The sequence below is a fragment of the Pteropus medius genome, unplaced genomic scaffold (assembly GCF_902729225.1).
Source record: "Pteropus medius unplaced genomic scaffold, Ma_sr-lr_union100, whole genome shotgun sequence".
Classification (NCBI taxonomy): domain Eukaryota; kingdom Metazoa; phylum Chordata; class Mammalia; order Chiroptera; family Pteropodidae; genus Pteropus; species Pteropus medius.
In genome coordinates this window covers 17,105,776-17,127,864 of record NW_024340696.1, presented here as the reverse complement: position 1 = coordinate 17,127,864, position 22,089 = coordinate 17,105,776, and the positions used below count along the sequence as shown (strand labels likewise).

Genomic DNA, 22,089 nt, shown 5'->3' with positions numbered 1-22,089 from the left:
TCCCTAAAAAAAAGCAACCTTTAAAATATTGCATATTATGTGCTATGGACTTTACATATACAAACTCAGATTATCCCAACACTTCTATGAGGTAGATATAATTATTTATATGTTACAGATAAAAAAAATAAACTGAGACATGGAGAGATTTAAGTAACTTGGTATGGTCTTGCAGCTAATAATATTAAGCCAGGTAGAACTATATCTGTCTATTGAAAAGTACTTGTGGGGTTCTAGAAATATTGAATATAAAACTCACAACACAAAAAGATAACATCAAGGATAAAAAACAAAGTTTTCAAACACTCAGTCAAAAAATGTAAATCACCTACAATGGGAAATAATCACACTGACAGTCTTCTCCACAATAGCATTCAGTGCCAGAAAGGTAATGGAGAAATAACCACACAGTTCTTTACAAGTAAAGCATGACCCGAGAATAGTATGCTTATTCAAATATAAAGGCAACATATATAAAAGAATTCAGTGGAACTGCCAATGAGTTATTTCAGAAGAAAAAAATGTTTACAGTGAAATCCAGCCAATTAAATAATAAATCCAAATAAGGAACTTAAGGATGAAGAAGCTGTGGTAAAAGAATATAATAAAAAGAACACGAAGTAGACAATAGCTATGAATTATGGCTCCAGAAATAACACAAAACTCGATCATCTACAAGTAATAATAGTATAACTAAATAATAATAAAAATAAAATAAGTGATGTAACAAAAAAAATCAAAATAAGGGAGAAGGAGGTGGGAGGAATAAAAAGTGTGATTGTATGGCAGGGAATCAATCACCATTGCTTAAAATGGAATCATTTAGGGTAAAAATAATGACTACAACCTGTTAAGTTACCTCGTACTCTCTTCTCAACATTAGAAGGGATATTTTAAGAAATGATATTTCTCGTGATAAAGAAATGTTTATTTGAAGTTTAGTAATTCCTTCCATTTCTTTTTCTTCTTTCAATTTAAGTAAAATAAAATGTATTAATTTTGTTTAAAAGTAGCAGTATGATCTCATTTTGTACGTGAGTAATAATATCTCAAGGGTCGATCGTCATCCATCCATCCACTGTTCTATTTATATGTCCTTAGGAAATCTTTAAAATCACCAACTATTTTTTAAAAGCATGAACTACCTTTAAAAGCAAAAACAATAAAGTAATTTTTATATAAAGAAATAAAGTTATAATCATTTATTTGAGGAGCTAGATGGGGTTTATAAAATCTCCTACTCTGTCATATGGCAAAAAAACAAAAACCTCCAAAACAGAAAAAGATTAAGTAGTAAGGAACACATAGGCTGTTGTGATCTAAGCCAATGTTCATTCCAGTCCGGTATTCTGATTTCCTATTAAGAATGTAAGCAGTGCAGAAAAGCATCAAAGGGAAACTTTTTTTGTTTTTTGGATTTTTTAAAATAACCCCAAGTCCTATTATCTAGAAATAACCACCATTAGGTGAACCTCATCACAGAGAATTTTTATCCAGACAACCGGATATAAGACTTAGTGGATAGATGGATAATTGAGGAGACAGATATAATTTTACTAAAATGGAACGAGATTACATATGCTATTTACTAACAAAAAGATTCCATTTAATTCCTAAACCACGATATTGTCCAAAGTGACGTAAGAAGTCAGACCCAGATTTTTAAACATCCAGTTTTGGGTCTATGCCCTGAACTCTACCTGCTTCTTTAGATATATACACTGGTGAATGGTTGTGTGGACGTGACAGCTCAGTCCCGCCTCCACCCACATACATACGGCCTACTTGCCTGGTGATCCTACGTCATTCCGAGGTCAGGCTGAGTCTCGTGTGCACCCACAGAAGGGATTTCCCTGACCTGACTTGTCACAGCCCACTCTGACACGAAAGGCATGATATAGGGACATCAGAGCAGAAACCTGAGACACATGTATGAGAAGTTCCTAAAGGAAGGGCAGTTAAAGCCAAGAGGACTCAGAGGAAGGAGACTTAGGGACAATGATGTGAGTATTAATGACCAGAAGAAGGGAGAAAAAGGTGGGCACAGAGTGCAAGAAAACAGCAAGAAGGGAGGAAAGCTGCAGGGTGACGGGAAAAAAGGGTCTGGTCCCCTCTCCGAGGCCCACGCAAAGATACTTTTCCGACTGGCATGAATGGAAATGGGGAACAGAGATGGGGATGCAAGAGGAGTGAATCGATTTCACTGAGATCAGGTTTGGAGAGAAAAAGACCCCAGGCTCAAGAAACTGATCCTTCGAAGAAGCTGAAGCCTCCGCACCCTGCGGGAGGAGGTACTACTACCTTATCCATGGACAAAGTTCGAAGAAGCCTAAGTGACATATAAGACACATAACGTAACTCTGGGTGGACACTGGATATTTGGAGGCCATTCTTTCACCCAGGCTGTGAGGTTTTCCACCCCAGGAGGGTCACTTTATAACACATACACACAGCAGGGGACCCAAAAACTTGGCTGCTGCTTGGAGGGCACTGGCTGGTACTGGATATCTGAGTTCTACAGGGAAGTCTAACTAAGGCCCATATAGCTCCTCAGACCACCAAGCTCTGTGATCCCATAGATGGTGTCACCTTAATCGAGTTTCTATTAAGCATCATCACCGTCTCTTGACTTCCTTTGAAGCACTATTGAAAGAGCAGGAGGTCTCTCCTAACGGCCAGAACTAATTCGAGCCGCCTGCAGGTCCCATTTCCATGTTCTTGCTCTTCCAAACACTCCCTAATACTGTCACCAGTGACCAATTCCCTAGTCTAAAGCCTTCAGTGGCTCTGCAATGCCTTCAAAATTAGCACAAAGTCCTTTGCTCAGCATTCATCCCTTTCTACAATCTGGCCCCCATCTTTGTAGCTTTCTTTTCCTCTTCATCATTCTAATCACCCAGCACTCAAATATATCACCTGACATTTCCAGAATACACCATGCACCCACCACCTCAGACCTTTATTGGGAAGTTCTCACAGCCAGCTATGTCTTTATTCATTATCTTTCTATTAAAATCCTACTCATCTTACTAGGTACGGCTCACACGCTCCTCATCCCCTCTGCACTCCCATCAGAATTAAGCATCTCTTCCTTTCAGTGCTACGGCAATTTGTTTTGACCTCTAGTTAGACTTAATTCATTTTGCCTTGTATTAGTTGCTGTTTAAATTTGTCTTGATTTAACTCTGTCCTTATAAGTAGGAAGTGAATGAACATTTATTGAACATCTACTGTGGGTGCCAGGCACTTCCATAGACATCATGTAATTTATCTTTCTATTGCTAATATGTAGCAGAGTGCTACATATTTCAGGTGTTCCTAAGTGTTTGTTGTGTTACTCTATGAAAGAAGGTGTTTGAGTTCTTAACTTCAGATGGGAGGTCACTATGTCTCCTTTTAGGGGACTTGAAAGAAATGAGAAAGAGACTAATAAAAACTCAGTTGGATGGCCTAAAGAAAAGGTGACAAATATTTAGATCTTTGATAAGTCTGTCTTAGAAAAATGCCTTGGCCAGAAAAGGTACCATCTTTTTTTCTGCTTGTTTTTCTTTGCTTCAATCAGGAACTCAGCATCCCATCTCTATTCTGCCCAGAACCAGACCTCATCAGACTAGATGTTCTAACTCCAGACCCCTCACTAATTGTCAGTGGACTTAAAGCAAAATGGTGCCCCTCACTCTGCTTCAGTTTTAACTTGTGTAAAATGCGGAGTTCGGGCTGCATGAACTCAAGGGTCCCTCTCAGTTCCATAAAATTCTAAGATTATATGTTGAATGAGCCTATGCGAAATGCCTTGGAAATTGCCTCATTCCTCAGGCCAACCCCAAAACACCAAAATATATGAAATGTTATGTAAACAGGGCAATCTCTCGCACGCACTCTCTCTCTCTCTCTCCCTCTCCCTCTCCTCCTCTCCCTCTCCCTCTCTCTCTCTTAATATGTGTGTGTCCTCTGTGTGTTTCTCTGTGTGTGCATTTGTGGGAGAGGTGGAAAGCTATCAATCCATGAAAGTATATTTTCAAGAAAATTTTTAATTTATTCAAATAAATGCCTAAATAGTAAAAACTTTGCTTGCATATTCCCCACTAGGGGTTACCATTTTTTGTTGTTGTTGTTAATAGGAACCTAATAAGTGTTCGTTTTAAATACATTAGTCTTACTATTGAAGATTGCTTTAAAAATCCACAGACCAATAGAACTAAATGATCGACATTAACAAGTAAATTCTTTTCATTTACATCTAACATCTGACTAATCATCCAGACAGATCTTCTGTTCAATATGAAGAAATAAATCAGCAGCGTTGCAGCAACTTCTACAAGGCGGGGAGGGAGCATGTAACAATTGACTTTGTCAGATAATCAATGAAAGCATATCACTCACTGCTTAATAACCAGTTGATCTGAATTCAGCTATTGTTTTCAAGACCATCAGACTGGACTAACCCTTCCCACAGGTAGGTTTGAGTGAAAAGACGCTTATGTACAAAGTCTGTGCATATAGAAATAGCATCATTAACCAGATACCCTTCACCTTGATTTTGATGGGGCCCACTACAGATCTCTATCTCCCCAAGGATACACAGAGTCCTTTGCCCCCTCTGCCGTCAGAGAAAACCACGCATCCAGGGACTTTTCTGCACTGTTAGTTAGGGTCAGGCTCACACCTTTGTTTATATCAGATATTTATTGTGTGCAGTTCTGATATTTCCACCAAGATTGTTTCACCCAAATCTGCATAACAATTTGGCTCGAGTGTAGAAATGCCACAGTGGTCCCAATAAAAAGAAGCTCACTAAATAAGGACTATTAGTTTGCTATAAGTGAAAGGTATTTGCTTTCCAGGAAAAAAAAAAAATCTTAAAAAAATAAGAAAAAGAAAAAAAAAGGAGATCAATTTTATTTTTTGATTGGGTACTTTTGGGGAGGGTGGGGGTAGCATCATGTAAAATTCTGAAGAAAAAGCAAATATCCAAAATAAAAAGGGAAAAGAAAAACAAGGACTAATATATGTTCCGCAGTAAAACCTATTTTTAATGCAAACATGGAAGATGCAGAAGGGCTCTTTGTACAACAGGGAACTTCCAGCTAAATACAGTCAGTTCCTTAGCTGTGAGAAGGCCAAACCAAGCCAGTATACAAGGAGGGGCTCAATTTAGAGATCAGTATTGTTCAAGCAACACAATTTTAAAAAAGAAAAAAGAAAACCAAACCAGTTCATAAAATTTTGAGCAAAAAGTTCAATAAAATATTTTTAAGACAGTTTCCTTATATATTTTAGTATCCTTTTAAGAGTATTTTTTCCAGTATATTGAGTCTTTTCCTAAAATAAAATGTCTGTTTTTACTTGCTGAAGATTTTATCTAAAGAACATTTCTCCCCAATTCTATATTTTCAATATATTAATAAAATAGATTCAACTTTTGTTTGGTTTTGTAAAAATTGCTAGCATTTTTTTTTTTTCCTGAAAGATCTTTCCCTAAAGCTGTATTTTTTTTATTCAGGATATTTTAAAATAATTACTACTTTTTTAAGGATTGTGTCATTATGGAGTAATTAAGATTTTAAAAAGTTAACAATCTCTTAATCCAATTATCAGGGTAAAGGATGAACTGACCTTTTCCCCTTTCAATTCTGATTCTAGTTTGGAAAAATGAAATCTCTTTCAGAGAATACTGATTTCTTTATTTACCAGAATATGATGGCAAAATTTAACAACAGTGAAGTTTTTAATGAGCTCGGCGTATCAATTTAAAAATATTTCTTGTGTGTAAATTTTGGGTTTATGTATGTGTGCTCCTGCATGAAGAGAGTGGCACAGAGAATTTCATTTGATGTTTATATTATGAGTTTAAACCTACCACAAATAGTCCTCTAAATTTAATTTCCTATGGTCAGATTCTTTTCTTTCCCTTTTCTTTTTATATTTTACTTTTTTTTCTTTAATTATCCTGCTATACATATATTACTTTCTTTTTGCTTATTAACAGTATTTTAATAACAAAAACATCAGTAAATAATGGCAGTACAGCAACATCGAAGGTTATAATTATATTACCTATTCCTTTCCTTCTAAGCATCTCAAGGTAGCTTACAAAGAGAAAATAAAATCAGTGCTCTTTCTCTTTTTACAGGATTTAGAAATTTGACAATTTACTTTTTTTTATATGATACCGATACTAAACCATTCTAGAAAGTGCCTTTCCTACACCATTGTTGGAATGTCCCCATATTCAAAGTTGGAGATTAAAATTGTATTTATTTAAAGATGTTTTGATTTAGCATTGTCAGACTGATAACTGCACAGTTCCATAATCAATCCTTTTAAAGAAGACAAAAAGGGTTCTAAGGTTTGTTTTAGAGTTGAGGGTAACTTACTTTTGGGAAAAAAAAAATATCCTAAGTCAAAAATAATGTCAATATTTAGCTTATGTGGTATACTTCACTTTAATTTTAAATGAAACTTAGAGGAATTCACATCTTCTAGTATACTAGTTAGCCCAAGCCAGTGTGAGTATATTTTAACATTGGGGTACCTTCAGATACAAATGGTTAAGTTCTGCCTTCTAAGTGAGAAAGATGGGCTTGCGTCTCTGCTCGTGATAGTGTATATATGTGCATGTGTGTGCAGGCGCCTGTACAAACAAAAACACCATAATGAAATTACCAGCAAATGGGTGGATGTCGAATATACAATTTCAAGGTTTTGATGACATCACAGAGCTAAGATGTCGGAAGAAATTTCCTATATCTCTTTACCCTGTCCTCTCCAAGTCACTTCTTAGCTGGTGACATATATCTCCCTCATCTTCTGAGGATCTTTTAAGATCGCAGACTCCCTTTGTTATTTTCAGTAAACATATATTAGCCTCCAAGAGTACATGACATTAAAAATATAATTCTGATACCCTTAAAGCAAAAGAAGAATTAAGAGGCATCAGAATTAACAGAATTAACAGAACTCACTTCCCTTCCTGACTACCATAAAACCTCCATTAAAAAAAAAGATAGTTATATAAGCCATATTTTTTCTCCATAAAGGTGTATATTAACAGGCACAGGAAGAATAAAAAAAGACTTGTGTGTATGGACATATATATGTATAACTGTGTATAATCATTTTAATCATTTCATGCCTCATCTCTTTTCTATGGCAGACATAGTACATTTAGATGCAACAGGTTGGTAATCATGATGCAAGGTATGAGAAACAAAGATTTATGAAATTTTGAAAAATATTGAATTTGGACCAATTCTGTAACCTGGGTTTTTATACTTATTTTGATAAATAATTTTTTGTTACAATAATTTCTGGAATTTATATAAACTCCATTTCATTCTATAATATGACTCATCAAGCAACTATTAGAATCTACTACTTTTATTATAAGGCTCTCTTACATTAAAAAAAACAACAACAACAAAAATATTTTTGCCAAAAAGCAAAGCAGTAAATAGATAATAGTCTCTAGTTAGTGACATGTATAATCCTTTTATAAGGATAACTATTGTAAATAAAACAACCTATTTTTATGTGTTATATTAAGATCTAAAATTTTATAATCCTTGAGCATATATAGAAAGGAAAAAGATAAAATCAACTTAGTGCTAAAACATAAATTCTTAAGATTTATGTTAGTAAAAAAAATGCTCTCAGTTTAAAATTGTATCTGGAAAAATCTTTTAACTAAAAATTATACGTCTAACTAAAAAAGATTAATTCAAAAAGAGGTCTTGTTTTCAAATTAAGAAATGAATTTATGAATAGTAGAAGAAAGTGGCACACCTTTTAAAAATAAGAATATTAATCACATATCTCTCTGTGGAAAGTTATATTTTCTTTGTGCCATATGAAAAATTAATGTTTTATATTCATATATCAAATATCTACTTAGATATTTAATCTTTGTTGAAATGATAATCTTTACTTAGATCAATTTCCTTTAGTGTTGTAGACTATACAGAAAACAAACAAAAAAAGAAACAAAACTTCATGTTAAATGTCAAAGTAGCTGAGGAGTAGCTCACTGAGAAAGATTTTCAGTCATAAAATGAAAAGAAAATCGTATAGTTTATTCTAAAAGGTTTTCCTTCTTTAAAAAATATTCTCCTTTCTCTCAGAATTATAAAGCATCATGAAAATAAATGCAAAACCTAATAGCTAATCCTCAAAAAAGCAATAAGCTTGTATTTGTATTTTTTAAATATTTGTTTGTTATTTGAAGAGATATCAACTGTTTTCATGACAGCTTCATATTTAAATGCAAAAATTTCTTGTGAAACAGGTTTTTTTTTTTTTTTCCTGGACAAACGTCTCAAGGGTAACTTCGAGAGGGAAATATCTGAATTGGAGGGTTTTATAAACCTGTAAGTACGTGAAAATACTAGATTAGTGTTACAGCCTATAATGTTTTTTCTTAACATTTTCATTTTAACTCTTTAACATTTTAATGAGCAAATTTTAATTCAGGAAGCTATCAATAAAATTTTTTCTTTCCTTTTAAAATTTTATTATAAATGACAGCTTCTATGCTCTCCTGCCTATATGTATTTTAAAATTAAAAAAGAAAGTTAGGCATAAGGAAATTCATTAGGGAAAAACTGTATTTCTCTTTTATATAAATATTATTTCATTAAACGTGTTGTTAACATTCAGAGGTGGTGGAAATCTAAAGGATAAAGCTTGGAGGGTTATATTTGATTCACTTTTTCTAATTAATTTATAGGCTGCCCATTTTCTTACTGCCTTTTAACCAGCTGAGAAATATAGAATTTTCCAGACAATTTCATTTTGGTTCATAGAACCCCCACTTCTCGCAAGTAGGTTTTCTGCTCTTTTTCTCATCCCTGACTCAATGTTCTTGCCACAAATTTAAAGGGTGAAGGAGACTCCTTAATTAAAACAAAAAAAAAAAAACCAAAAAACAAAAACAAAAAAACAAGCAAGCAAACAAACCAAAAAACAGAAACTCTCTCACTCCACCTTGAAATAAATAGTAAAACTATTTCTGTGCTTGTTTTTTTTTTTTTTTTTCCTACTAAGCTAAGTTCTGGGCCTCAAAGATGAGCTGATCCTGAGGATCATGACTCCCTTAGAGAGTTAATTTGCCTACTGAGGTATTAAAGGGTTGATGTGGTATAAATCATTGCAGTTTGAATGACCAGCTCTCCTTCGAGGCCAGGAAGCCCTGAGCAAGCTCCCCTCATGGTCCATTTGTTCAGTTCTAGACTGGTCCTCTGCCCAGTTCACAACCTCTAGAAAATCTTGATCCGGACACTCCTTGACTTTAGACTCATATGTGATTATGACTCCTAGAGACTTTACCTTTCTGCTTCCTTATTCCTATTTCAACTCTCCCAACTAGTCTAGGACTACATGTAGTCCTAGGTCTGCATAGACCTGTCTTAACAATAATGGTTGAGTCCATACTACATGCCTGAAGTATGTAGTGAGTGTTAACTGACATCTCATTTCATCTCCCCAACAACCTTATGAAATGGGTACTGAATATCACCATTTCACAGATGAGTAAACTGATTCAGAGGTAGAACTTGCTCAAAGGCATGCAGCTGAAAAGAGCAGAACTGGGGAGTAAAACTAGGTCCCACTGGCCTCAAAGCCCACAGCTCTCAGCCATCAGGTTTTACTGAGTCCTCAAACTATGCCGCTTCTCTATTCCACTTAGAAGGCTACAAAGAAAAGTGGCAAAGATCACTGCATTGACCACCTCTGACATGTCACTGGGCTTTTTATTATGATTTTTTTTTTTTTTTAAAGAAAGAGAAGAAAAGTCACTGAATAGAGCAATGGGTAAGCTCCGGCTTAAAATGTTGAAAGGTCTCTGGAGAAGCCTCCAGTTTCTATGAAAATTAAATAACATAAATAAACAACAAAAAAAATCTTTTCCTTTCTCTTTGGAATGGCCTCGGATTTGCTCAACAGGTTTGGGGGTACAAATATGGCCCCAGCCCTTTTTTTCCTACTGTTACCCAGAAAAAATAGAGATCACATCAGATTCGCCCTATAATCACCCCTGCAATTTGCAGCTAAGAGTAAAAAGTAATGCCTGATGGGACAAGTTAAGTGGATCAAAGGGAGGACAGCAAAGATTGTTGTTTTCTTATTTTTCCGGGGGTAACAAAAGATGAAAAGATTTATAAGACTGTGAAAAGTGAAGCTGTAAGAAGGAAAGAACGAATATAAAATATCTAGAAAAAGGAAATAGAAAACATCATTTATAACAGCAAATAGTGTTATCTATTCTCGCCCTTCTATTTTTCCTTTATCCTTTCCTCGCAAGAGTGACCTAAGCTCTGAAAATTTAGGACTGGATATAAGCTGAAAATAAAAGGTAAATGTCAAGTATTCTAAGTGAATTGCTTTTTCTCCCTGATCAAGTTTTGTTGTTGCTGTTGTTATTTGTTTGTTTGTTTTTTAAAGTACAGAGTGATTTGCAAAAACAATTGTGATTAAATTCAATAGATTTTTAAAAGAACTTGAAAGGAAAAAATTATAGAGAAATGAAACTACAGAGATAATCTTTGTGTAAGGATGCATAAAGTAGAGAAAAAGATTTTCCTATCGGCCCTTCTGATTTGCTCCCAGGCGGGTAATCCTGGGGGCACTGGCAGGCTATGGAGCAAATGGACAGATGCTTCCAGAAAAGATTATCTTTTATCTGTCACTCAGCGAATAGCTCTGGTCCTATGACTGCTGATTTTATGATCTAAGCCTTGTATGCCTTTGCTATATGTGTCAAGCAGGAAAAAAAAAAAAACTACAGTAATAATAAGAGTAATAATAACAACTACAACTAACATTTATTGAGCACTGATTAGGTATGAAATGCTTTCCATGCAAAAAATCTCATTTAATCCTCATCGGAACCTTACCGTTGCTGTTATCTGCATTTTACAGATGAGGAAATTGAGAAAATGAAAAGGACCAGCCTGTATTTTCATGGATTTTTCTATAATTTAGCCTTAGTAGTAGCAATCTGCTGCTTTTTTGCTTAAGTAGAACTTCACACACTTCGCCCTATCTTCCCACAATCTACCACAAAGTCTTTACAAGTTCAAGTCCTAATTTGGGCCTTTCACTTCCAGGGTGGTCTCCCGGTAGTGACTTCCACTGGCTGTGCACCCTGGGAGTGTTAAATAAGAGCACCCAGCTCTCTCTGAATATAAAATTTGCATCAGTACCCGATCAATACTACAGTTAGTAAATGTCCTTTGTCCTAAATGAAAAAGCTTAGGCCTTCTTCATGGCAAGGAGGAATTATGAGGTCCCTAAAGGCAGGGAAGAAAGAGGCTCTGAAAGACTGGGAACTAAGAAGAAACCTTGGCACACTCCCATGTCCATTTTGGGCCTTAAAGACTCCCAATTTCTTCTTTGCTGAAGACCTCAGCAGAATTGCCTGCCATAAAGCCCCCTGCTATGCTGCGTAGAAACTGTCTACCAACCCATCAAGGCCAACCCAACTGGGCCAGTCTACCAACCTAACAATCCAACAAATGGACTGTTCCTTTCCTCCTCAAGGAATCCCTGTCCCATCTAGCTGTGCTTTTCCCTGGTGGTCAAAAGCACCGAAGGAAACCCATCTTTGCTACGAGCCTTGACATTGAGACTTTACACTGTGCAGCTCCAACACAAACCTCTCTTCCCTCTGCTGAATCACCAGACTTTGCCAAGAACACTTAGCCTAAAAGACAGATTATCTCTTGGAAATTCTGAAGGACCTGGCTAGGCTGGGTCATTAAAACTTCTCATTTGCTTTTGTCCCTCAGCTCACGAATGCCTTGCCCTTCAGTTACTCGTTTTCTGTTCAACATTTATTCTAGTCATTTGCTATGTATTAACTAAGTTCCAAATATTTGTTCTCCAAAAAAGGAGTACCAAAACTTATGATAAAAATGTAACAGAATGGTACTAGGGGGAAAAAAAAATAAAGAGCAGATAAAAATCAAGATTTGACAATGTAACCTAAGCTTCAAACTTAAATACTGTAAATTGTAGGTGTTAGAGACTAACTAGATGAAAAATTTTAATTTGGGGTCCATGAGCCTAGGGTGGTCATGAACTCCCGGAAGTTGTTTATAAAATATTTGTGGGGTTTTTTCCCTTTTTTGTTTTGTTTTTCTGGGAATAAGTTCCAGAGCTTCATTAGGTTATCAAAGAGAGAATAATTTTATTTATATCTCCAGTGCTTAGAATAAGGCCTGATACACAGTAGGGACTCAATAAACATTTGTTGAAAAAACAATCAACATTTGTTGAATAAATGAATGGTCGAAGGGGTCTAAGCAATAAAGTACCTAATATTACAGATGGAGAAACTGAGGCCTAGAAAGGCTATAACCGCAAGGTCATGAGCCTAAGTAGTCAGGACCAGATAGAATTAGCTCTTTTAACTCTTTCCACTGCTAGTTAGTTTCGTTTTGCTTTTTAACCTAATTCCATCTTTCATTCCATTTCATTTTTCTTCCTCCAAATCCATTACTTTTAAAGCAGAGACATGCACTTTATTTCCTAGCTAGAAGCTGCCAGCTAGTGCATGTCCCAAAAGGAAGGTAGGGGAGCAAAGAGGAGGGACAGTCTATGAAAAAGGCCACCAGAATGATTTATTTGTGATAGCACACACTGCATGGCTACCATTCCTATGTGCTGAAGACATGATTAATATGGCATAGAAATGGCTGTTATTGATGGAAATATATAAAGCTGAAATAGTGAAGTTAGATCTAAGGGTGATGGTAAATCTTAAACTTAAAATTGACCAGGCCAAGCAGCTGTCCTATGAGCAGGTGACCTGCAGCATTCTAAAAGATATCTGAGAGACAGGAATCAGATTCCCTGCCTGGTTCGAAGGCTCCTTTTGAAGGGCCTTCCTTGCTGGTAAAGTAATTAGGAGAACCTGGGAGAATTCAGGACAGGCCTTACTACCCACTGAAAGAGTTCACAATCAAGCACAGCAGGCAAGAAGGATGAGACTCAAACTACCACCCAGAGGAGAGAAATAGGGAGAGGGGCTTAGTCCTCAGGGCACTGCTTCATCCCAGGAGAGATTTTTGAAAAAGACCAATTCTCTGATTCTGTGACATAGCAAATTTCTTGTGCTGGTGACTCCCTCAGCATACTGAGGCCAACAAGGAGGTGTTGAGGTCTGGGCCGAGTCATCAGCCGAGGACGAGAGCTGTTCTAAACATAGAGATACTCCCAGAATGCTAACTGACAGCAGAAAAAATTTTCGGTAAACTCTTCTTTGAACTCTGGCATCCCAAATGCAACATGTTTCCGAAGGAAATCTGTTACGATGCCCTAGATTGTGTTTATCGATTATCCATATTATTTGGTAGTGGTAGAAAAGATTTAGTGAAACAGAAAGAACCCAGAGCAGACAATAAACAACCTGGATTCAAGTTCCAACTGTGTGACCTTGGTAAAATCACGTAACCTCTCTGAACCTCTGTTTCTTGTTTTATAAAACAAAGGTATTGGTCTATATATTCTCTATAGCTCTTCCCAGCTTTTGCATGTTACATATGATATCTAAGTTTGAGGTTTAACCCATCAACAGATTTTTCAAACATAATCAGAAGAGGTTACCCTTCAGCCAAAAAACAAATAAAAAATCACCCAACCCTCATATCATTTTCCTAGATTTCTCTACAACGCAATTGAAGTATCAGTTACAGGGGAGATGGGAGAAATGTTAATCTCATGGAATGAACGACAACCCTATTGCTAGTCTAAGACAGATGCTGCAAACTTCAGATCCTTATATTCAAAAGGGGAATTTTAAAAAAGATAGTTCAGCCAATGATTTGAAGACCTAGCCTTCACTTTATGTGATGGGATTATAGAGGATTTCCTGTCAATTTATTTATTATTTGAGTTCCACTCTCAAAATGTAAACATTTCACAAAACCCATGTAGCAGTCATTTAATTAACAGAGCAAATAGGTCTGTGTTGTAATGATCTGAAATCTTCCATGTAATACGCTTCTGTTCTGCCATGAGCCTCAAGTTTCCCTCTAAGATTCCTTGCAGCTTCCCACATTTTACTCACTTAACATCCAAAGATTAGCCAGGTTGCTCAGTTTCTCCTTTCCTCACAAAACCTACAGCCTTCCGGTTTAAAAATTCTCTGCCAAGCTCTGCACTGAATTCCCCAATAAGAATCACAGTATGACACTGAAGCTCAGAAAGGCAGCTAAACAAAAGCTCTGTAGCAGCAAATAATTTTGCTGGTTAATAGAAAAAGTAAATGTATTTAGAGATTAATGCCTACCCTTCAAAGAAAAAATCCATAACCTAAAACTTCTCGTATATGTCCTATGCTGAACTCCAGTTAAGGAGACATAACACAATGCTTCAGTTTCCTCCAAGAAACTGAGCTCAGCAAATGACCCTTCAACTCTGCACCTCTCCTGGGCCCCTGAGAAGCCTGAAATAGCCCAGGAAATAGAGGTGGAGAGGGAACTGTGAGCCTCACTGAGTAAGGCCCGTGCCTCTCAGTAAGTAGTAAGGGCTAGGTAACCTCCACACACCAAGAGTCAAGTCCTTCTAGGGAATAAGACAAGAAGGGGGCTTGCCTCACGGGGTACTGTGTCCTTCCCTCTGACCTCTATGCTGGGTGCCTTTCTTTGCCAAAAGCTAAGCCATTGAGTACAGTCCCTCCCTGACTTCCCTGTGTCCCTTCACTGAGTGGGGAGTGTATATAGAGGCCCTGTGGGCCTGCCTAGGCCAAGGGGCAGTGGGCTGAGGCATCTGTACTCACCTGGGACTCCAGAGCTCATTTGTCCAGACTCTTCCACTCCTGTGGTCTCTGAGAACCCCTTTTCCAGTGGCTACCTCTCATGCAGACCTCCATGTGTCAGGACAGGTTGGACCACCTGGAAGGGCAAATAGATGGGTAAGTTTACTCTGCTGGCTCAGGAAGAGGATGGGAGAGATTGGGGGCTGGGACATTTCACAGGAAATCAAGTAGTGGGGAAGCTGGAGGGAAGGAAGAGGGCAGAAGGGCATGTCTGGGCCAAGAGCTGCAAGGTAGGGGTGCTGATGCAAGAGGAGAGCTTTTCAGAGGTGCCCACAAAGTCCCCCAGTTTGAGAAGTCTCTGGGATAGAAAAAAGGGTCCTGGTCTGGGATTGCAGTAAATGTGCCCAAAACCTCTGACTCGATCCCTTCCTTTGCCTTGAGCCTAAGGCAGTTCAGGCAGAGGGACTCAAAGCAACCACAGGTCTTGGAAAGAGGATAGAGGGGGCAAAAAAAGCCGATAAAGGGAGGAAACCTGGCTCTAGCTATGGGCAGGGAAGGAGAGGCAGCGGGGGAGCAGAGCAGATGCAGAGCAGTCAAAAGTGAGCCGGAGGGTGAGAGCATGCAGAACTCCCTGGCCTGGCCCAACCACTAGAGGGCAGGAGGTGGGGAGGGGGTTCCGTGGTACCTTCACCCCTTCCTTAGCTCCAGAGGCAACCCCTGGTCTTGATTTTCTAACACAAGCAAAAGCTAAGCTAGTTAACTGGGCGGGAGGGACCAAATTCCCCCAGCAGCTTCCTGAAAACTTCTTCCTCCCCAGGGAGAAGGAGATTGGGGTGAGGAAGGGTCTCGAGCTGTTCCTCCCTTCCCTACAGGGGCTGAAAGGGTGGGCATCAGATGCGAGTGTCTGGAAGTTTCCATCAGGTCCCTGTCTTACTAGGGGATGCGGCTATTTTCAAGAGGGGTGTGCATTAACAGTTTGAGGGTTCAAAAAGATTTCCCCCTCTCCTTGCCCTCCTTCCTCAGCAAAGGCAAAGTGGGGAGAAAGGGGGAGATCAACTCCCACTGGTCTTAGGCTGGCTTAACCGTCCTAAAGGGAGGGAAAGACGCACAAAAAGCCACAGGTTTTCACTTATTGTGAAGGAGAAGGGGAGGGGGTCCTTTATTCCATCCCATCCGGAATGAGACACCCCTCTCGGCAAGACCCCCAACCCAGGTTAAAAGTGGGCAGCCTTAGCCCCGGCGTGCAGCCGCCCCAGCAGCTGAGCTGCAGCAGCAGTAGCTTCTTCGAGGAAGCAACAGTTGTCTGGCTGAGCAGAGGCGAGGACTGGCTCAGGCGTGCACGACGCCGGCTTCGGCCCGGTGCTCCTGGGCTCTGGAGCCCTAGCCCCAAACCTAGCCTCTGTAGGAGAAGGGAGGGGACTAGGGACACAGTAACCCCCAGCTGCCTGCGCTCCAGTTGCTCAACACCTTCTGTGCAAGTTCACTTCTCTTAAGTCACCTCTCTCCCAAATCTGGTGGAGGATCAGGCTTCTAGAGAGAGGAGGACTTTTTTTTTTTTTTTTTTCCTGGCTGGGGAAAGGAGGGGAGTTTAAGAAGCAAAAGACAAAAGAGAAGCTGAGGGACACAAGGTGAAGCTATTTTTAATCTAACGCGGCTCTTCCGCCTCTCCCTCGCCGAAGCTATCGCTCCACAGACGGCCCCAGGTGAGAGGCGGGAAGGAAACCCCCCCAGAGCTTTTTCTTCTGCTCCATCTCCTTTGCAAGTCTTCGAGACCCTTTTACTCTTTCAAAATACGCAATCAGGGAGGGGAAGTCTCCTTTATCAGGGGAGAGGGGCTCTGATTTAGCCCTAGAGCTTGAAGTCCTCGCCTTGGGCGCCTTTCCGCAAGCTGAGCTAGAAAGATTGACTCTGTCCAGCACACTCAGCCTCCGTGGCCCTTTTCTTACTCGGAAGGAGGTAGAGTCTGGGTGCTCAGCTAATCGAGAGGGGAATGATGGTGGGCGTTTAGTTTGCTGGAAGAGCGGTGGTTGGGGTGCGGGGAGAACTCAGGCCCTCCCCTAAAATGTGTAGCTTCGCAGCCCTCGGGGCTTGGACTCTCATATTCTGAGATGCATCCTCTATCCGTGTCCATTCCCGAATACACCCGTGTGTGTCTGGGTGTCCATCTGGACCCGTCCCTAAGGGCGTCTAGCAATGTTTCTAGCTGGCAAAGGGCACGGGGCGCAGAGCATGGCGAAGGCCTAATTTGTGTCACTTGTAACCAAAGTGGTCATAACTGCAATGAGTGGAAGGGGAGGAGGGAGACCCACAGACAATCCCCAACCCTGCGGCTTTGCCCTTCTCTCTAAGACGGGGTGCCTGGAGAGGCCAGGATGGGGCTGCTGCTGTTACTGCTAAGCTGCTGAGTCGGGTACAACTGCATCTCTCAAAAGCTCCTTCTCTGCGGGGGTTTCCCCAGTTTTCGCCCGTTTTACCCACTTCCGTGATACTTAGTTTAGAAAAAGACGAGATGAGGGGTACCCGAGGCTGCAAAACGCCCCAAATTGGGTTGGAAGCATGTGCGGGGGGTAAGAAGGGACTCAGGGGAGCAGGCGGTGCCTGGGTGTTTTCCCTGTTTTCGGAGCCACCCAATTCACCGCGGCTCCCTCACCTCCAGGTCCCCTGCGCTAGGACAGAGGATGCTGAGGGCCTCCTGCCCCTCCCTCAAGGGCTTCCCCACCCCCATACTGCAGAGCTGTATCATTAGGGTCAAAAATGACCAGAAAATGTCCTCGACTGATTCATATTCCAGGTACTGACTTAGCCCCAAGACCAGATTGTTTTTGTGAAGCGGGTGAATGGGGTTATTGCGAGGGTGGGCGGGGGTTGGGGGGAAGACACAACTTCTGTAAACTTTTATTGTATTTTAGCTTCTTCCCACTTCTCCGAAAACACACGCACATCGCCTGCTCCAATTCCCCCGGTGATACAAAGTCGATTAAAAGTTGGGGGTGGGGGACCCGCGCAGAGGACAGGCGGGTGACCAAAGCCTCAGCGAGCGCGGGAAGGACGGGAGAGAAAGGATGAATTCTTCTGTGGAAAACGGGGACAGGGATGGGAAAGGCTCGACCGAGCCTCTTCGGGAAGGTGTAGGCTTCGGCGATCGCTGGCCATCTTCTCGACGAGTGAGCCCTCCGCGAATGCTTTTTGGGGTAAGGGCTTCCGGCTATTGAGTTATGTACAGCAAGCCCAGACCGCAAAAAGATTCGCGAAGGGCAGAGTCTGCCGGATTCTTCGGTCCGCCGCCGCCGCCGCCGCCGCCTTCTGCCCAGGATGTCTCCGAACCTCGGAGCTGAGCAGGCTGGGTCTCCCCAGCGCGCTCCAACGCGGCTCAGGCTTTCCACCCCGCGCGCCGCCCGCCCTCTCCCGCCCCTCCTCGAGCCCCGGACCCAACCCTGCATTTCTCCACACCGTCCGCGATCCCCCAACTCGGCCCGCTCAGTCTCCAACGAGGTGTGTGGAGGGCGAGGAGCGCCGAGGGGAACTAGGAATCCCGCCGCCCAGCCTCCACCCCTCTCGCGTAGCCCCAGCACCCCGAGCCTCCCCGCCTATCTGTCCTATATTCCCCATTCCACTATCAGAGCTCCGCCAGCCCTGGCTGCAAGGTCGTGGATCTCTGAACAGGTACAGTTCGGATTCCCCCTAAAACCCCTCTTGTCCTTCCTAGTCCCCCAGCCGAGGTTCCAGCCGTGACTACAGGCGCTGCGTAAAGAGAAAAACTCCCCCAGAGCACTAAATAAATACAGACGAGGCCGCCAGCTCATTGGTGCGGACTAAAATCGTCACCCACCAATCAGGAGAAAGCTCACATTTTCTCTCTCTTTTTTTTTTTTTTCAGAAGGAGGAGGAAAAAATATTTCCATTTCTAATTATTCAACAAACCCAACTGGAACACGTTAAAATACTGTTGTTGCAAAAAAAAAAAAAAAAGCTGGCCAGTTCTATTCCAGCCCAGGCGAGGAGAGGGGTGCAAGACATTGGGCAAGCGGGGTTCAAGAGAGAGACCTCTCCCAACGAGACCCAAGCCAGAAGATTCAGACAGAAAATGACAGGCAAAGATGAACATAAAATAAACCCAAAGTCCATGCTAGTCACCCTATTTCTAGAAATATGTGAATATCTCAATCCCCCCCCAAAAGTTCTGAATGCTCACATAGGAAGGGTGAGGCTCCTCCCTCCACACCTTCCTCCAAACCTGTCTAGATATTGGGTGTCTAATGGCCCAACTCGCCTCAGGTGCCCTTTCATTGCTGCAGCCCTCCCCCCACTCCCTACCCATTCTGCAGAATGTTGGGGGGGACAACAAGGCGCAAGCCCCTCACAGACCGCCTCGTACAGCGACGGGAGACTCCAACATCTGCAGGCGGAAGGAGAGGGAGAAGGGAGACCAGGATGGAAGAGGGAGAGAAATAAATCTCTTTCCTTCGTTCACCTTCCTTCCCTCCTCCCTCTCTCCCTCTAGGCCCCTTCTGCCATCCTATCCATTCAAACTTTGAGGGGTTGCCCTCCTACTGCCCAGGGCAGCGTCACCCTTCCAATGGCCTTTCCAGCCATGCCCTCCTTGCCCTCCCCCCCCCACCCGCAACATCAGTGTTGGAGAACGGTGTGGGCAAAGGAACGTTCTGACCATCTCCCTCCCCAGCAGTAACCCCCCTGTGGGGAAAAACACAGCCAAGGTGGGATGTTGCAAACATTCCAAGAACTTGGGGGGGAAGTTGCCATATTTGTTCTTTGCAACCCTGGAATCGACGTGCGGGCAGGCGCGGGTGCGCACACACACTCTTCCTCAGCACGCCCGGAGAAAACGTAGCCAGACGAAGCAGTCGCTGTCTCCAAGTCATTGTCGACCCACCCCCTCCGCCCATCCGTCACCCTTCTTCAGCTCTGCGACCCACTCACCCTCCCACCGCCTCCCCTCCGCTCAGCGACCGACGGACGCACGCACAAACCCTCCGAGCGTCGGCCCGCCCGCCTCGCCAGAGGGGGCTCCACAGGCCGCACCTGCAGCGATTGCGGCGCTGGGCAACTGGGAAAAAAGTTCTGCTCAGCCGACCAGTGAGCCTACCGACCACCGACCGACCAGTACACCATCTCCCTTCTCCTTACCTCGGTCCGGAGGTCCCAAGAGCGTGCTGGTCCAGTCCACACTGCAGCCAGCTTGAAGAAGCCCCTCTCCAACGGGCCCGCTCCTCTCGCGCCCCTCCCCGCCCCCACGGGTATTTGCCCAGCGGCAAAGCGGGCGCTTCCAGGTGAGTATATAAGTTACTGTTCTGTGTGGGAGGGTCACGATCTTGGTAATTGCGGCTTTCCGAGTTTAACCCTTGCGTTACTGCCTTCCTCCAACTTGTTGAGGACTCGTCGGGTCGCAGGCTGAGCGAGCGTGCGCGCCAGCAAGCGCGCGGGCCGGGTGGGGGAGAGAGGTGCACCCGGCAGCTAGGGGAGAGCGAGGCAGCGAGCGGCGGAGTTCAAATGCACCTCTGGCAACGGTTTTCATTGGATAGGTCTTTCCCCCCAACCCCCCCTCCCCCGTTTGGTGCCCCCCCTCGCCCCGTCTCCCATGTAGGGGACGTCTCCAGGCGAAGTCACGATTCCTTCTCAGTTCGGAATGAACTGTGACTAGAGCCATGACGCAGCCAGCGCGCATTACTCACTTTTTGCAGTCACGACTTGGGAATCCGTGCTGGTTCCAACCAAAATTACACCGCTACCATTGAATTATTTAATAGGTTCTAGTTCAGGGGTAAACTTGTGCATTGTGTCAAGCGATGGGGGAGGAGGGAGGGAGCAGGGGAAAATAGTCATGGGCGTTCTCCTCTCACCCCTCATGACTCTTGGACCCCGCGTTCCACGTGTAGCAAGTACTTTATTGTGCTACCATCCCTCCTGGCCCGACGCTCCCCCTACCCCAACCTCAGCTATTTGCTGTGCAAATGTGGCAAAATTTGTAAACACAACCGAGCAATCTGCGAGGCTGAGAGGGGTGAGGCTTGGGAAGGGAAGGAGTAGGTCCGGATGAATGACGAGAAGGCAGAGGGGTGGGCCGAGAGGCGCGAGCAGCTTTGGTTTGAGCTGAATTGTCAAGACAAAGTGTGGGATGCAGCGTTATTTGTGTTATTCTCTACATCAGTAACAGCCCGTTACTATTATGAGTTGAGGAATACTCAGTCTTAGCCAGGAGAATCTTCCCAGAGAAGGACTGCTTCTGAGCTAAAAATATTTTGACCCTCCCTCTTCCCTCCTCCCCACCCCCAAGGGCTGTCCCTTAGCTGTCCTGCCTTGGGGTCAGGTCACTAAAGCCAGAGGCTGTTGCTGAATTAGGATGGGGCAGAGGGAGCATAAAGTACCTGGGTTCTTTTTTCTCGCCTGAAGTCTGGCCCCCTCAGATACTTATCTCACCATCCCATTTTTTTTTGTTTTTGTTTTGTTTTGTTTTGTTTTTAATTACATAGAAAACATCCCTGCGTGCACCTAAGCTTACTGCAGATCGGCAAGTTGCTTCATTTCCCCCACCATTTACAGCCCAACCTTGTGGGTCAGTTGGAGGATGGATTTTTATTATTCCTCTACGAGGAGTTAACATGTCTTTTTGTGCGCGTGATATTTAAACCTCCTCTGGCCTCTAATAACCTTCCTCCCTCCTCACCTGTCTGGCTACAGGTTTGGCCAAAGTGTCTGGAGCTGATTGCAATGAATCTCACTCTAGGTTGAGCCTATAATCCCAGGGAGTTGATGGTCTCCTCAATAACATTTGTCAACTAGAAGAAGACGACTCCCCATCCCAGTTTCTCTCAGAGCTGGTTCTCAGAAACGCTTTGGCTTTTGGTTTTAAGGAGCCGTGCGATGTTCCCAAGCCTGAATTCTCTGCGCATCGCACCGGCAACTCCTGTTCCTTGGCTTCTAATTCATTCCACCAACTCATTTGGGGATCCTATGACTAGGACGTGAAGGGGGAATAGTAAGAAAAAGGCCATAATGCACAGACACATCCTTACACGCCTCACAAGAATTGCAGAATGTGGGAGCGTGGGGGGCATGAAGTGGGAGGGGACGAGAGTCCGAATAAAGCAACCTATAGCCTCTTATTTTGAGAGTCACAATCATCGGAGAGAAATTTTTCAAACCCACTGGCGGGAAGATGCAGGAGCCTGGGAATGGAGACCCAGATAGTGTCTGGCCTCTGCGGAGAAACCAAGTGAGGCATCGGCTCTCGGTTCCTGAAGCTCTGGGCCTTGGCTCATCTTCGAATCTAACTCTTTGCTCTCCCTCCTTAATATTTTTTCCTTCCCTTCCCA

At 42.5% G+C, this 22,089-nt stretch overlaps 1 long non-coding RNA gene across 1 annotated transcript in view; it reads right to left on the bottom strand.

Moving 5' to 3' along the window:
- The window catches only part of LOC120606290 (uncharacterized), an 85,105-nt gene extending 64,862 nt beyond the window's left edge, over positions 1-20,243 (bottom strand). Inside the window, exons 1-2 of the long non-coding RNA XR_005653859.1 lie at positions 19,904-20,243; positions 14,780-14,894 (exon numbers count right to left, since the gene is read on the bottom strand). This is a non-coding gene — a long non-coding RNA (uncharacterized LOC120606290). The remainder of the gene's footprint in view (positions 1-14,779; positions 14,895-19,903) is intronic.
- Between the last annotated feature and the right edge of the window lie 1,846 nt (positions 20,244-22,089).